This window comes from Balaenoptera borealis, assembly GCF_965194805.1.
Source record: "Balaenoptera borealis genome assembly, chromosome: 8".
Lineage (NCBI taxonomy): Eukaryota > Metazoa > Chordata > Mammalia > Artiodactyla > Balaenopteridae > Balaenoptera > Balaenoptera borealis.
The window spans coordinates 41,932,963-41,947,928 of NC_138865.1; the positions used below are offsets into that span (position 1 = coordinate 41,932,963).

Consider the following 14,966-nt stretch of genomic DNA (forward strand, 5'->3'; position numbering starts at 1 on the left):
TCACGGGCCCAGTTGCTCCGCGGCATGTGGGATCTTCCCAGACCAGGGCTCGAACCCGTGTTCCCTGCATTAGCAGGCAGATTCTCAACCACTGCGCCACCAGGGAAGCCCCTAGGCTAGTATTTTTAATACTTATTTATTTATTTATTTATTTATTTTTTAATTTTATTTATTTATTTATTTATTTATGGCTGTGTTGGGTCTTCGTTTCTGTGTGAGAGCTTTCTCTAGTTGCGGCAAGTGGGGGCCACTCTTCATCGCGGTGCGCGGGCCTCTCACTATCGTGGCCTCTCCCGTTGCGGAGCACAGGCTCCAGACGCGCAGGCTCAGCAATTGTGGCTCACGGGCTTAGTCGCTCCGCGGCATGTGGGATCTTCCCAGACCAGGGCTCGAACCCGTGTCCCCTGCATTGGCAGGCAGATTCTCAACCACTGCGCCACCAGGGAAGCCCCTAGGCTAGTATTTTTAATACTTATTTATTTTGGCTGCACCGGGTCTTAGCTGCGGGATCTTCGCTGCAGCATGCGGGATCTTTTCTAGTTGCGGCATGCATGTGGGATCTAGTTCCCTGACCAGGGATTGAACCCAGGCCCCCTGCATTGGGAGCATGGAGTCTTACCCACTGGACTACCAGGGAAGTCCCGATAATCCATTTCTTAAGTGATTATTTTCTCAATTATTTATCAGATGTAACTGCCAGTCAGATGATCTGATAAGCAAGAGGTAACTACTGCTGTTACTTAGTTAAGATAATTCTTGCAAATGTTAAGTAAATTGCAGTTTATTGTAGGATAAGTGTAATTTTCTTGGGCCATTTGAAGACTGAAAGTGTTCTGTTACTCCTTTGCCCACTCCAAGTTTTGAAACACTGATGAAAGTTCCTTTTTGTTGTGGGAATGAAGCTAAACTATTTACATTTATAAAAACTTTTTTAGGTAGTATATTCTCATGACATTTTATTTCTCTGAAATGCTCAGAATGTAGGTTAATCCAAATTAGGCCTGAATGACAGTTTTTTATTGTTGTTAATGATATATGCTACTGTACAGGTGTTTACTTGAACAAAGATTTATTGTTGCTACTTGTTAGCAGCTGTTAGGTGCTAGGGGTACACATGAATAATGCACTGTCCCTTTTCTCTAGGTGCTTAATTCTAGTGGGAAGACAGTGCAGTTAGGAATGAGGATGCTGTTGGGAGTGACAGAGGAAAGCACTGCCAGTTGATTCCAGGTACGGGGCAAGGCTTCCTTGAGGTATTGGGAGTCTGAGCCTTACTTTTCCTGCGTTATTCCTGTAGGATCAATTATGGGCAAATTCCTGAAGTTATAATTGTTTCTTTTGTTAAAACACTTGGAATGTTAAAACATTTTGAATGTTCAAAATTAAGTTTTATTGAAATTTGCTGTTATTTGGATTACCATATTATTGTATCTTTTGTTTGGCCTTGACTTGGTAGTTTATTTGTAGCAACTAGTAAAAGAGAAACAAAGTTATTCTTTTTTTTTTTTTTTTAAAGATTTATTGATTGATTGATTGATTGATTGCTATGTTGGGTCTTCGTTTCTGTGCTAGGGCTTTCTCCAGTTGCGGCAAGCGGGGGCCACTCTTCATCACGGTGCGCTGGCCTGTCACTATCGTGGCCTCTCTTGTTGCGGAACAAAGGCTCCAGACGCTCAGGCTCAGTAGTTGTGGCTCACGGGCCTAGTTGTTCCGCGGCATGTGGGATCTTCCCAGACCAGGGCTCGAACCCGTGTCCCCTGCATTAGCAGGCAGACTCTCAACCACTGCGCCACCAGGGAAGCCCCAAAGTTATTCTTAATGTAATTTAGTCGCATTAAACATTTTCTTTGGGTCAGTTTTTTATTGTAACTTAATGAACGTCTCAGTTTTTCCCGTCCAATCAAGATCTCATTTTATTTTGATGAGAAATTTCCTGGTATAATATCAGTTACTTGGTGAAATACTTTGAATTGCTGAAGATCAGATGACCTCTTAAAAAAATTCTAAGCTTATTTAGTACCTTTTTTTTTAAAAATAAATTTATCTATTTATTTTTGGCTGCGTTGGGTCTTTGTTGCTGCACGCGGGCTTTCTCTAGTTGTGGCGAGCGGGGGCTGCTCTTCGTTGTGGTGCGCAGGCTTCTCATTGAGGTGGCTTCTCTTGTAGAGCATGGGCTCTAGGTGTGCGGGCTTCAGTAGTTGCGGCTCGCGGGCTCTAGAGCGCATGCTCAGTAGTTGTGGCGCACGGGCTTAGTTGCTCTGCGGCATGTGGGATCTTCCTGGACCAGGGCTTGAACCCATGTCCCCTACACTGGCAGGCAGATTCCTAACCACTGCGCCACCAGGGAAGTCCCTATTTAGTACCTTTTTTTAAAAAAATTAATTAATTAATTAATTTTTGGCTGTGTTGGGTCTTTGTCTCTGTGCGAGGGCTTTCTCTGGTTGTGGCAAGCGGGGACCACTCTTCATCGCGGTGCGTGGGCCTCTCACCATCGTGGCCTCTCTTGCTGCGGAGCACAGGCTCCAGACGCGCAGGCTCAGTAATTGTGGCTCACGGGCCCAGTTGCTCCGTGGCATGTGGGATAGTCCCAGACCAGGGCTCGAACCCGTGTTCCCTGCATTGGCAGGCAGATTCTCAACCACTGCGCCACCAAGGAAGCCCCAATTTAGTACCTTTTTAATTCCTTGTAATTGGGTGTGCTAAGGTAATGGTGGAAAAAATACCCCTGTATATTACAGAACAATCCAGGTGGTGGTAACAGGAATAAAATCCTTGTTAGCTAAAGTAGACCATTTACTATTTTATTATCACAGAAGAACTTTCATTTTTTTAAAGGTAGTTTGAGCTGTTTAATTGTTCTAATGCTTATCTCACTTTATCAAAAGATCCTAGCTGTAATGGGATGTAGCTAGCTTACCATGAACCAATTTATATACTCTGATGGTCTAGCCATCTGTGGGACAAAGAAATGACCAGTGTCACACAGGATTTTGTTGGAGTGAGAGTTGGCCTGTGGTGATAGTTGTACAGCTTCGTAAATTCTAAAAATCATTGAATTGTACACTTAGGAAGGGTGAACTTTATGATATTCATTATACCACAGTAAAGTTATTTGAATTGTTTGAATAAATTGACAGTATTTTGAAATAGAATCAACAGAAAAGAAAGTGGTCAGTGTACATTAATCCGATAGTTGCTACCATTTATGGTAGCGATTAGGACCTAGGCTAAGCATCTGAGGTACGTTATCTTCTTTGGTGCTCCTCACAGACTTGAGAAAGAGTAAAGTGGTCAAGGTTGCTTAATCTAGTAATTTTTGCGACTTCCAAGCCTGTGCTCCTAATCACAATACTGTACTACTTTACCTATGTGAAATACTGCTATTGCGGATACAGCCAAGTGCTAGCTGGTAAGTCAGTGTCCACATTTGTGGTACATAAGGCTCGGGTTTTGTACTGGATGGGGAATGAGGGATGGATATGCAGGTGGGGCCGTTGAAGTCCTGTGCCTGGTTCCACTAGACTTATTTCATTTTTATCTGTTTTATATGTTAGGGTTTAGTTACTGGTTTGGTTGGACTTGATTTCTGTGGTTTAAAAAATAAAAACAACACACCTGCCTTCGCTTTAGTTTTTCATTCTGATTTTACTCGCTGTTCTAATCAGTGTGGTGAGCTGGTCTCTAAGCCCTCTGCCAATTTAGGTGCATCCTATGAGGAAGGTCAGGCACACAACACTGAGAAGTGGCAATTGATAGCACACCAGCACACCCTAAGAAGAGTGACAGGAAGCCTATAAAATTACACTTAAGAACTCAAGCTGCTATTAAGTAGGGCTGTTTAGTATATTGTTAAGTGACCCTAAAACACCATGGAGTTACTATGGATGTCAAGTAAAGAGTAATTGCTGTTTCATTGAAGGACAGAAAATGAGAAAATAGGTGTATGTTCAGTATGCTGTTGAGAAAACCTGTCTGTGGAGGGTGGAGGCAAAAAACAAAACAGAACAAAAAAACAGGTGCAATCTGGGAGAATGACAAGTGTAGGGATCAGAAAGGAATAAAGACCTTGTATTTATTTGTGATGGTTGGTGGTCTGTGAACAGAAGTTGATGGAGTTTAGCAGTATTCTAAAAGATTAAACATTCCACTTTGACATCAGTTTCATAATTAAGATAGTTCAGACAGGTAAATACGGGTGTGACATTTCAGTGAAGTAGAGAAGAGGCAATTATTGATATTCTAGTTGATATAGATACCTTAGAAATTCTTAGAACCTTTGAGGCTTTAAGTACAGTGACCCTTAATTCAGGTACCTGTAGAAAGTTGATGGCAGAGAGAATGTAAAGGAAGGCATAGATTTAAGGCCTTAAATCCTTTATTACTTAAATGGGTATAGGAGGAAATGGTGCACTAAAAGAATGGCTTAAAGGTTTTGAGCTCTGGAACACTTGAAACATGCCCTTGGTTACTTGGAACATTTTGGAAATCTTCAAATGAGGCAGTTTTGGATGAATTCCATTATAGGTGTAGCTATCTAATAGGCAGTTACATGGAGGCTGAATCTCTGGAGAGACATAGTCTTTAGCTTTTGCGTTGAAGTTGGAGGTAATTATTGACGCCAGTAGGGCATAAAATTTTTGTGGGAAGAGAGAACGTGCTTAAGAATTGAACAATTTTGTTTTTTCAGGGGTGGGAGAAAGATGGGATGCTGCTTAGGATTTGAGAACAAAAGAACTAAGATGTTGTAGTGTCTTAAAAGCCAAGCGAAAAAGTTATACACTGTGTTGTATGCCAGAGACAGCCGAAAGAATGAGAACAAGAAAGATTCGACAATTATGTGGAGGTCAGTGGTGACCTGGGGAAATAGTATCTTTCCTTCTGTTGCAGTGGTAGGGTGGTGGAAAGCAGACTGAAAGTTAAGGAGTTGTTTAGTGAGGAAATGGAGGCAGTGAGTGTATTCTTTTTGAGAAATATAGCTTATGTAGTCATTGCTTAAAATTACATGCAGTTTCCAAGAGTACATGGAAGGTAATTTTTCTAAGCTGTTGTTTTTGAAATTAATCTGGATGTATAGAATAGTTGAACAGGTTTTGATGCACATCCTTGTGAGAAGGAAAAGGGTATGGAATATTTTCTCAATGTAGTCGTAGGAGATTTCCTTATTAAGGAATTTTGTATTTGGTTTGAATGAAAACTGAGCCTGGTGCATAAGTGACAGGTGTGGTAACATTTAAATGGATTGCATGACTATGTTTTGATGGATACATTCTTCAGGTAACTGACATTTTTTAAAAAGTTGCTTTTGGCATGAGTGAAACAATAATAAGGATGCCATTAGAATAAAACAAATACGCTTTAAAAAAAAAAAAAAAGCCAAGCAATTCAAGACTTTATATCTTGGATATATGAGGAAAGCTGAAGAACTGTAATGAAAAGCTGTGGGTGTGAAGTACTTAAAAAATCAGTGTTTATATTTTTGGCTGATTTTATAGTTGTTTTCAAATAGCTCAATAATGGATATACTGAACGTTTTAAATCAATTGTGAAATATTTGTAACAATTGAGTGCCAAATGTTTAAATGATTTGTGCAGAGACGTGAAAAATGAGAGTACTTGAAATATTTTGTCTTCAGTAAGAATTGAAGATTTGTAATGTAATATTGTAAATCAACTAAGCTTCAATTAAAAAAATAAAAAGAATTGAAGATTTGTAAAGTTTTGTCTGTTGTGAAAGTATAGTTGGGATTTAGTCACTTTTGGCAGTAAAAGTGATTACTATATGAGAGGGGTTAGCAGAGATGCTGCTTTGCCCAAAAACCAAAACCATAAATTAATGTGAGATAATGGATTAAAACTTTTAACTAATTAGGAGTTGAACTAGGTAACATTTTGAGTGTTGTTGAATAGGGCTATTTCCTGAAGTTCTTTTCACATCTTGGGGAGTTTGGAGATTTTCCAGTGTTGAGTATTGTTATGGCTTTTCTGTGCTTGAAAATAAGAAGCAAGAGTTAAACTGATATTACAGTTTAAAATAATGTTTTGGCTTAGAGTATCAAGGATAAAAAATCTTTGATTCTTTAATTTTTTTTAAATTTTATTTTTGGCTGTGTCAGGTCTTTGTTGCGGCCCGTGGGGTCTGTAGTTGTGGTGTGCGGGTTCCAGAATGCGTGGGCTCTGTAGTTGTGGTGTGCGGGTTCCAGAGTGCGTGGGCTCTGCAGTTGAGGCACACCTGGGCTCAGTAGTTGTGGTGCGGGCTTAGTTGCCCCGCAGCATGTGGGATCTTAGTTCCCTGACCAGGGCTCGAACCCATGTCCCCTGCATTGGAAGGCGGATTCTTAACCACTGGACCACCAGGGAAATCCTGAAAATCTATGATTCTTGATCTTTGTAACTGGTTCTGGTCAATATGACTTGACTAAAAGAAAGACTTGGCTCATTGAACTTGTATCCCCAAGATTGGTGAGGTAGATTAGCCTATAGCTCGACACCTTCCCCTTTCTTTTTTTTTTAAATAAATTTATTTTATTTATTTATTTTTGGCTGTGTTGGGTCTTTGCTGCTGCGCACGGGCTTTCTCTAGTTGCGGCTAGCGGGGGCTACTCTTGGTTGCAGTGCGTGGGCTTCTCATTGCTGTGGCTTCTCATTGCGGAGCACAGTCTCTAGGCGTGCGAGCTTCAGTAGTTGCAGTACGCGGGCTCGGTAGTTGTGGCTCACGGGCTCTAGAGCACAGGCTCAGTAGTTGTGGCGCACGGGCTTAGTTGCTCCGTGGCATGTGGGATCTTCCCGGACCAGGGCTTGGACCCGTGTCCCCTGCATTGGCAGGTGGATTCTCAACCACTGCACCACCAGGGAAGCCCCACCTTCCTCTTTCTGACTGGGTCTCAGGAAGAGAAAATAAATAACCCAAAGGGAGAAGGCGACTTCCTTGCTTATCCCCTTCCCTGTGAAGCCCTTGGGACGGAGCAACTAGCGAGAAGTTAATCTTGCTCTGATGGATGTGGAGCTAGAGGGTGGTGGCAGAATGGGAGTGAGGGTGTGAAGGCAAAAAATTTACAAAAATATGTCTCAGTCTTCATCACAGACTAAGACTATTGGCATTACGTCTATCCTGTTCTAATGACTCTTGAGACTTCACTTGATTCTCGTGAGAGGATAGGTGGGGATAAGTGCAGCTGAACATGGTTGTGGAAGAGCCAAGTCAAACTAAAGTTAGAGATAGGAGAATTTGAGATGGGAGCATTCAGTTGGCAATTTATTACTCTTAGTTGTGGCATGCATGCAGGATCGAACCCTGGCCCCCTGCATTGGGAGCATGGAGTTTTACCCACTGGACCACCAGGGAAGTCCCTCTTTTTTCTTTTCTGGTTTTTTTTTTTTTTTTTTTTTTTTGTGCCTGATATAATGCATGCTAACATCAGTGAATCAGTGGTTGTCTCTTAATCATTCAAGCTACCATAGAACAACCTGGGGAAAATCAAGAAACATTTAAGGGTTTACTCTGTGTAAGGCTTGGGTGGAAAGTCATCTCACCCCCACCCCCCGAAAGACAGCAAATCAGTGATTAAAAACAATGCAGATGATTTTAAAACAAATGACAAGGAAACAGCCTGAAAGATTGTATTGTCGTTGGGTTCGAAATTATTTTTGGAACGTGGCCATACTGTGCTACCCAGAAGCCATGCAGATATGTCAATGCTGCCACTTTTGAGAAAGAAGCCAAGGACAAGAAGGATGATGATATGATGAATTTATTTAGGAAAGTAAGTTCCTAGGCATGTCCTGGAGTTAGAACAGTTCATACTAATTCCTCCCATTACCCATCATGTGGCTAAAATAACTGATGTAGAATCAGAAACAGTTAAATCATGTTTATTGTACTGTATTTGCCAAGGAAGAGACGTATTGCATTTTAGAAGGCAGTTATATCAAAAAAGCTTGGAGCCAAAAACATTTTGGCCCCTAAAGAATTTTCTTTCATATTCCCATAATATACCCAACTTCTCAGCTGAATAGTGTAATTGAAGTGCTAATTATAATGCTACCTTGCTTTTCCATAATAGTTTATATGTTAATGTTCTGTGATAAAAGTACGATATAGTCATTTCTTGTGGATTACAATGATGCAAAACAAATGATAACACTGGAAGGCTGGCTATTCACTAAACTATTAACAGTAGTTATTTTGGGGTGGTGGAACTGTAGGTGGTGGTTTTATTTTCCCCATTTTTCAGTGTTTTTTGGAACTTTGTATGACTGTTACACAGTCATACAGTAAAATAATAAAATGAAATTATGCTTTTTGCAGCTTTCTCACCTTTCCATTTGAACCAGTTGGATCAAAGCTTTCATCTAAGGTTCTTTGAGGGCAGCAATTCTCAAATTTTATTGTTCATCAAGCCTTGTTTAAACATTTCTGATTCACTAGGTCTGGGATGACCTTGGAATTTGCATTTGTGACAGGTTCTCCGGTGATGCTGATGCGGCTGGTCCAGACACCACACTTTGAGAGCCGCTGTTCCCGAGTAGTGGCCTGACATCCTGGCTGCACGTTAGAAATATGGAGAGCTTGTGGGTTTTTTTTTTTTTAATTAATTTTTATTGGAGTATGGTTGCTTGACAATGTTGTGTTAGCTTCCACTGCACAACAAAATGAATCAGCCATACACATACAGATATCCCCTCCCTTTTGGACTTCCCTCCCATTTAGGTTACCACAGGACATTAAGTAGAGTTCCCTGTGCTATACAGTATGTTCCCATTAGTTGTCTATTTTATACATAGTATCAGTAATGTATATGTGTCAATCCCAGTCTCCCAGTTCCTCCCTCCCCACCCCTTTCCCCCTTGGTATCCATACATTTGCTCTCCATACATTTGTTCTCTTTGTCTGTGTCTCTATTTCTGCTTTGCAAACAGGTTCATCTGTACCATTTTTCTAGGTTCCACATACATGCGTTATTATATGATATTTGCTTTTCTCTTTCTGACTTACTTCACTCTGTATGACACTCTCTAGGTCCATCCATGTCTCTACAAATGACCCAGTTTCGTTCCTTTTTATGGCTGAGTAATATTCCATTGTATATATGTACCACATTTTCTTTATCCGTTCCTCTGTTGATGGACATTTAGGTTGCTTCCATGTTCTGGCTGTTGTAAATAGTGCTGCTCTGAACATTTGGGGTGCGTGTGTTTTTTTCCTCTGGGTATATGCCCAGTAGTGGGATTGTTGGGTCATATGTTAGTTCTGTTTTTAGTTTTTTAAGGAACCTCCATACTGTTTTCCATAGTGGCTGTATCAATTTACATTCCCACCAACAGTGTATGAGGGTTCCCTTTTCTCCACACCCTCTCCAGCATTTGTTTGTAGATTTTTTGATGATGGCCATTCTGACCGTTGTGAGGTGATACCTCATTGTAGTTTTGAGTTACATTTCTCTAATAATTAGTGATGTTGAGCATCTTTTCATGTGTTTGTTGGCCATCTGTGTGTCTTCTTTGGAGAAATGTCTATTTAGATCTTCTGCCCATTTTTTGATTGGATTGTTTGTTTTTTTGGTACTGAGCTGTATAAGCTGCTTGTATATTTTGGAGATTAATCCTTTGTCCATTGATTCATTTGCAAATATTTTCTCCCATTCTGAGGGTTGTCTTTTCATCTTGTTTATGGTTTCCTTTGCTGTGCAAAAGCTTTTAAGTGGAGAGCTTCTCTTTTAAAAATAGATATGTAATTTATATACCATAACATTCATCCTTTTAAAGTATGCAATTCGGTGGTTTTTAGTATATTCACAAGGTTGTGCAAACATCACTATTTCTAGAACATTTTCATCATCCCAAAAAGAAGCTTCCCATTAGCATCTGCCCATTCTCTCCTGATCCCATCTACTAATCTACTTTCTGGCTCTATGGATTTGCTTCTTCTGGAAATTACATATAAATGGAATAATACAGTATACATATGTGGTCTTTTGTGACTGGCTTCTTTCACTTAGCATAACATTTTCAAGGTTCATCCATGTTGTAGTTTTTATCAGAAATTTTATTCCTTTTAGTACTTGAATAATACTTCATTGTGTGGTTATATCACAGTTTGTTTATCCATTCATCATTGGGTTGTTTCTGTTTTCTTGCTGTTATGAGTAATACTGCGTATGAACATTCCATGTGCACATTTCTGGGTGAATATATGTTTTCAGTTCTCTTGGGTATGTACCCAGGATTGGAATTGCTTGGTCATATGGTAAGTCTTTGTTTAACTTTTTAGAAACTGCTTGGAGAACTTTTAAAAAAGAATACTGATGTTTGGGTCTTACCTATTCTGAGCAGCCTGATTTTAATAGGACCTGGTTTCATTTTTTAGAAGTTGCTCAAGTGATTGTACTACGCAACGAGGGGTGGTGATGGATGGTGATCCACTATTCCAGAGTCTTAAACTTTTGTTTATTTGATGATGGGAAATTCCCGATGTTTCTGGAGATATCACTGTTAAGTATCGGACATGGATAGAAAGGCACTTTTAGCTAATAAGTAAGCTAACAAACCTGGGTTGACATTCTGGTGTTTTCATGGAGTAGCAGTTTTTCTGGGCTCCTCCTTCACTTGTTTCACCATTCTGTTGTTTCCTTAGGCCCACTGTGCAACCACAGGATCAGAACATGGCAGGAGATAATAGCATAGTTATCTAGTAATTCCTTTTTTTTTTTAATTGAAGTATAGTAGCTTTACAATATTGTGTTAATTTCAGCACAGTGATTCAGTATTTTTGCAGGTTATATTTTATTAGAGGTTATTAAAGATAATGGGTATATAGTAATTCCTTGTTGCCAGAGCCTGTGAGGAACTTAGAAGGTTTCAGAAATGGAGGCTGAAAGCAGAAAGCTGACTCTGTGGATGTGTCACTGTATATGTGGGTGGGTACTAATTCTGGGGGAGCAAGACCAGAGAATAACACACAGGAAGGTGAACAGAATCTGATATACGCAGAGCAAGAAAAAGTGTGTGTGAGTGTCTGTGTTTAGCAAGAATTATTACTGGATTTATGAGAAAGCCATTAATATTATATTCTGGTAAGTGGGTGATTTATAGAAATTCTATTTTAATCTAGTTCCAGTGTAAGTTTTTTGTATGTATGTATGTATGTATGTATGTATGTATTTATTTATTTATGGCTGTGTTGGGTCTTCGTTTCTGTGCAAGGGCTTTCTCTAGTTGCGGCAAGCGGGGGCCACTCTTCATCGCGGTGCGTGGGCCTCTCACTATCGTGGCCTCTCTTGTTGCGGAGCACAGGCTCCAGACTTGCAGGCTCAGTAGTTGTGGCTCACGGGCCTAGTTGCTCCACGGCATGTGGGATCTTCCCAGACCAGGGCTCGAACCCGTGTCCCCTGCATCGGCAGGCAGATTCTCAACCACTGCGCCACCAGGGAAGCCCCTGTTATTTTTTTAATTAAAAAAAACTAGACCCTTTACTAGTCTTTGTCTATGGTGTAGTAACCCTCTAATGAATGTAACATCTTGGTATTATTTGGAGAGTGCTTGTTTGATTGCAATCTAAATAAAAAGTACAGTATTACAACTTGTAGGTCTTCTGAAATGCTGTATAGTATAGGTGCCCCCTCCAACCCCCATCCATTTTTTAGAAAAATATTATTTTTTTTAAGATTTTTTTTTTTTTGGCCATGCTGCGAGGCATGTGGGATCCTAGTTCCCCGACCAGGGATCGAACCTGCTCCCCCTGCGTTGGAAGCGTGGAATCATAACCACTGGAAGTCTGAAACCCCCTTCCCCACCTTTTTTGAGAGAAAGGGCTGTTAGAAGAAGGGATTAAGACTGGTCATGAACAACGAGGGGCTTCTAAGGGTTAGGAGGGCAAAGAATCATAAGATAGCTGCTGAACTAGGGTCTTGGTTAAAGATAGGCTTTAGAGCCAAGAAATTAGCAGTGTAGGAGTGGGACACATGTAAGGAAGCAGCCATAGGCAGTTAAATACTTTTTCTCCCCTGACCTTAGGTAACCTAAAAGAGAAATATGACTATACCAAATAATTTTTGATGGCCTATAATGTTCAAGGGTTCATCAGCACTCATCTTTTCTGTGGGCAGATTATATGTACAGAATAGCAGATAACATTGTCAGCCAAGCCTGGGTGTAGGGGAGTTAACCTTGTCCACCAACTGCTAGAGGCCTGACCCTGCCCTCAGCAGCTGTGGAGAATAAAAGTATCAGCTTGGTCAGCTCCTGGCACGCAGGGCACAAGAAGTTTAGCTGCGTGGAATTGGGTCTCATACTAGAGTTCCTTGGCACTCCTTGGCACCGTAGCTGCCTTACTCTCTCCTGAGTTGGGGATGTAGACTTCCGCTTGTTGGCTGCTTTGGGCTTCCCAAATTTGTTGAGGTTCTTAATACAAATCAGTGTTGTTCTCTGCAGGAATGAAAAAATGAATTTCCTCTGCAGAAAAAGGTTGAGAATAATGGGTATTTTCTTAATAGAAAAAGCAAGAACATGGCTTCCCTGGTGGTGCAGTGGTTAGGAATCTGCCTGCCAATGCAGGGGACATGGGTTCGAGCCCTGGTCCGGGAAGATCCCACATGCCGCGGAGCAACTAAGCCCGTGGGCCACAACTACTGAGCCTGCGCTCTAGAGCCCGCGAGCCACAGCTACTGAGCCCATGTGCCACAACTACTGAAGCCCACGGGCCTAGAGCCTGTGCTCCGCAACAAGAGAAGCCACTGCAATGAGAAGCCTGCGAACAGCAACGAAGAGTAGCCCCTGCTCGCCGCAACTAGAGAAAGCCCGCGCACAGCAACGAAGACCCAACACAGCCAAGAAATAAGTAAAATAAATCTATTAAAAAAAACCAAAACCCAAAAAACATTACAATAGACAGCCAAGGGAGCACCTGTGGGTATCTGAAAGGCTGGGAAGCTAGGTGAGATTCTGACCCAGAACCAGATCTTTCGCATCAGGTATGAGTTATGAAGGTGACGCCAACAGTAGTTATGCCGTCTTAAAGAAGAGGAAGCTGAGTTGGAGTCTGTTGTATATCTATAATTGATATATATGCTTGCAGCATAGCATAGTGGGTGAGAACACAGACTGTGGAGCCAGATGGCCTGGGTTTGAATCTTGACCTTACCACTTAACTAGCTGTGAATCTTTGTATGTCTTAGTTTCCTGTCTGTAAAATGGGAGTAGTATTAGGATGTATTTCAGAATGTTGTCGGCAAGGTAATGACTTAATTCTGTATGCATAAAGCACTTCAGTGGTGTCTGGCACTTGGTAAACAGTATGCATTTGTTGCTATATTATTGTCATTACTTAATGGTTTCAGGCTATTGAGAATGAGTGAATGAGTCTTTGATACAGATGAAGGACCCCCTACCCATCCTTGCCAGTCTAACTGAGATAGTCCTGGCTCCATTGGCCTAAGGACCGAGTGAACAGCATCTCTGTCAGCATTCTTTTTTTTGTCAGCATTCTTTTTTTTTAGGGCTGCGCCATGCAGCATGTGAGATCTTAGTTCCCTGACCAGGGATCGAACCCGTGCCCCCTGCAGTGGAAGCACAGAGTCTAAACCACTGGCCCGCCAGGGAAGTCCCCTCTGTGAGCATTCTTGATGGAGACTAGCTTCTGTTCTTAGTAGTTGAGCTCTTAGCTGATTAAGTAATTCATGTTGTGTGGGTTAATTATATTCTGTTTGAAAAAAAAAAAAGGACATTCATTTTGCTGTTTCTGGAATATAATTTTTTCTTGATGCAGTGGATGAAATACTCTATGAACCTCCTGGTTTCAGAGGTACCTTCCAATGCTGACACTTTGTGATACTTACTATCTTAAATAAAGCCATTTGTGCTTTCACCAAAGTTTTCACAGTTCTCAGCATGTTATCAGCAAGTGTTCTGTAATTTCTCAGGATGACCAAATGTATCCTTGTTTTTCTGTTAGGGTTTACATGGTTTGTAGATAAATTTTTACCCAACAGTTTTTTTTTTTTTTAGCCGTGCTGCGTGGCATGTGGGATCCTAGTTCCCCAGCCAGAGATCGAACCCACACTCGCAGATTGGAAGCACAGAGTCTTAACCACTGGACTGCCAGGGAAGTCCCCCAACAATATTTTTTTTATGCCTTTTTAATGTCTAACTTTAGGTAGGGTCCTCTTACGAGTTTGTGGTATTTGCTTATGTAAATTTTAATAGAAGTGCAGGTGGCTGTTAACCATGTCCAGTTCATTCTGAAATTCTGGAACACTTGAAAATGCAGCTGTTTCACTGAGGTATCTTATCTACAAAAAGTCCTTGAAAAAAATAACAGTTAATAAAACATTTTCTAAAAGTGTCCCTTTACAGAGACAGTCTTTGTACTTTAATCAAATTGGTTTATTCTGCTGGTTTACTTTCCGTCTATTACAAGTAATTTTAGACCATTCTTGCACTTTAGATAATCTAGGAAGCTTTATGTGGTATTTTGCTGATTTTGTTTTTAAGGAGGTTAAAAATGTAGTAGCATTTCTTACCCCTGTTAAAATCTATCACATCTTTTAAATTTACTTTGAATGAGGTAAGGTTAAAATCGGTGTTAAAATTTGGTTGTATAGATTGAATAACCTGGTGCTTCCTGCCACTCAAGAACTTGAGATATGTATGTTTGAGTTTCTACTGGATTATTTTTAGAATCTCTTGCTCTTGTCTGTTTCTATTCTAAGAATTCTCTTGGAACCTGTTCCAGGATAGTAGTTCTTGGGGGTGGAGAGTGATAGAGAGGATGGAACACAAGAGTAAACTGAATTCCTGTGGCCTGGCAACTGGGTTGCTTATTGGAGAAGCACTCTCATTTACTACACAGAGCTTTTTTCCCAGAAAAGGGAACAGAGAATTTCCCCATATGGCAGTATGCTAAAGGTGTTGATTTTTTAAAAAATTAATTTATTTATTATATTTTTGGCTGCGTTGGGCCTTCGTTGCTGCCC

At 40.7% G+C, this 14,966-nt stretch overlaps 1 protein-coding gene across 3 annotated transcripts in view; it reads left to right on the forward strand.

Moving 5' to 3' along the window:
• UBAP2 (ubiquitin associated protein 2) overlaps positions 1-14,966 on the forward strand; it is a 124,976-nt gene that overhangs the window by 6,881 nt on the left and 103,129 nt on the right. Inside the window, exons 2-3 of one of the 3 annotated variants that reach the window (XM_082402410.1) lie at positions 1,144-1,230; positions 13,999-14,146. The exons of 1 other annotated variant lie outside the window; for it this stretch is intronic. The gene's annotated coding sequence lies outside the window, so the exon portion shown is untranslated. The remainder of the gene's footprint in view (positions 1-1,143; positions 1,231-13,998; positions 14,147-14,966) is intronic. One more of the 3 variants, XM_082402409.1, reaches the window with a different exon arrangement.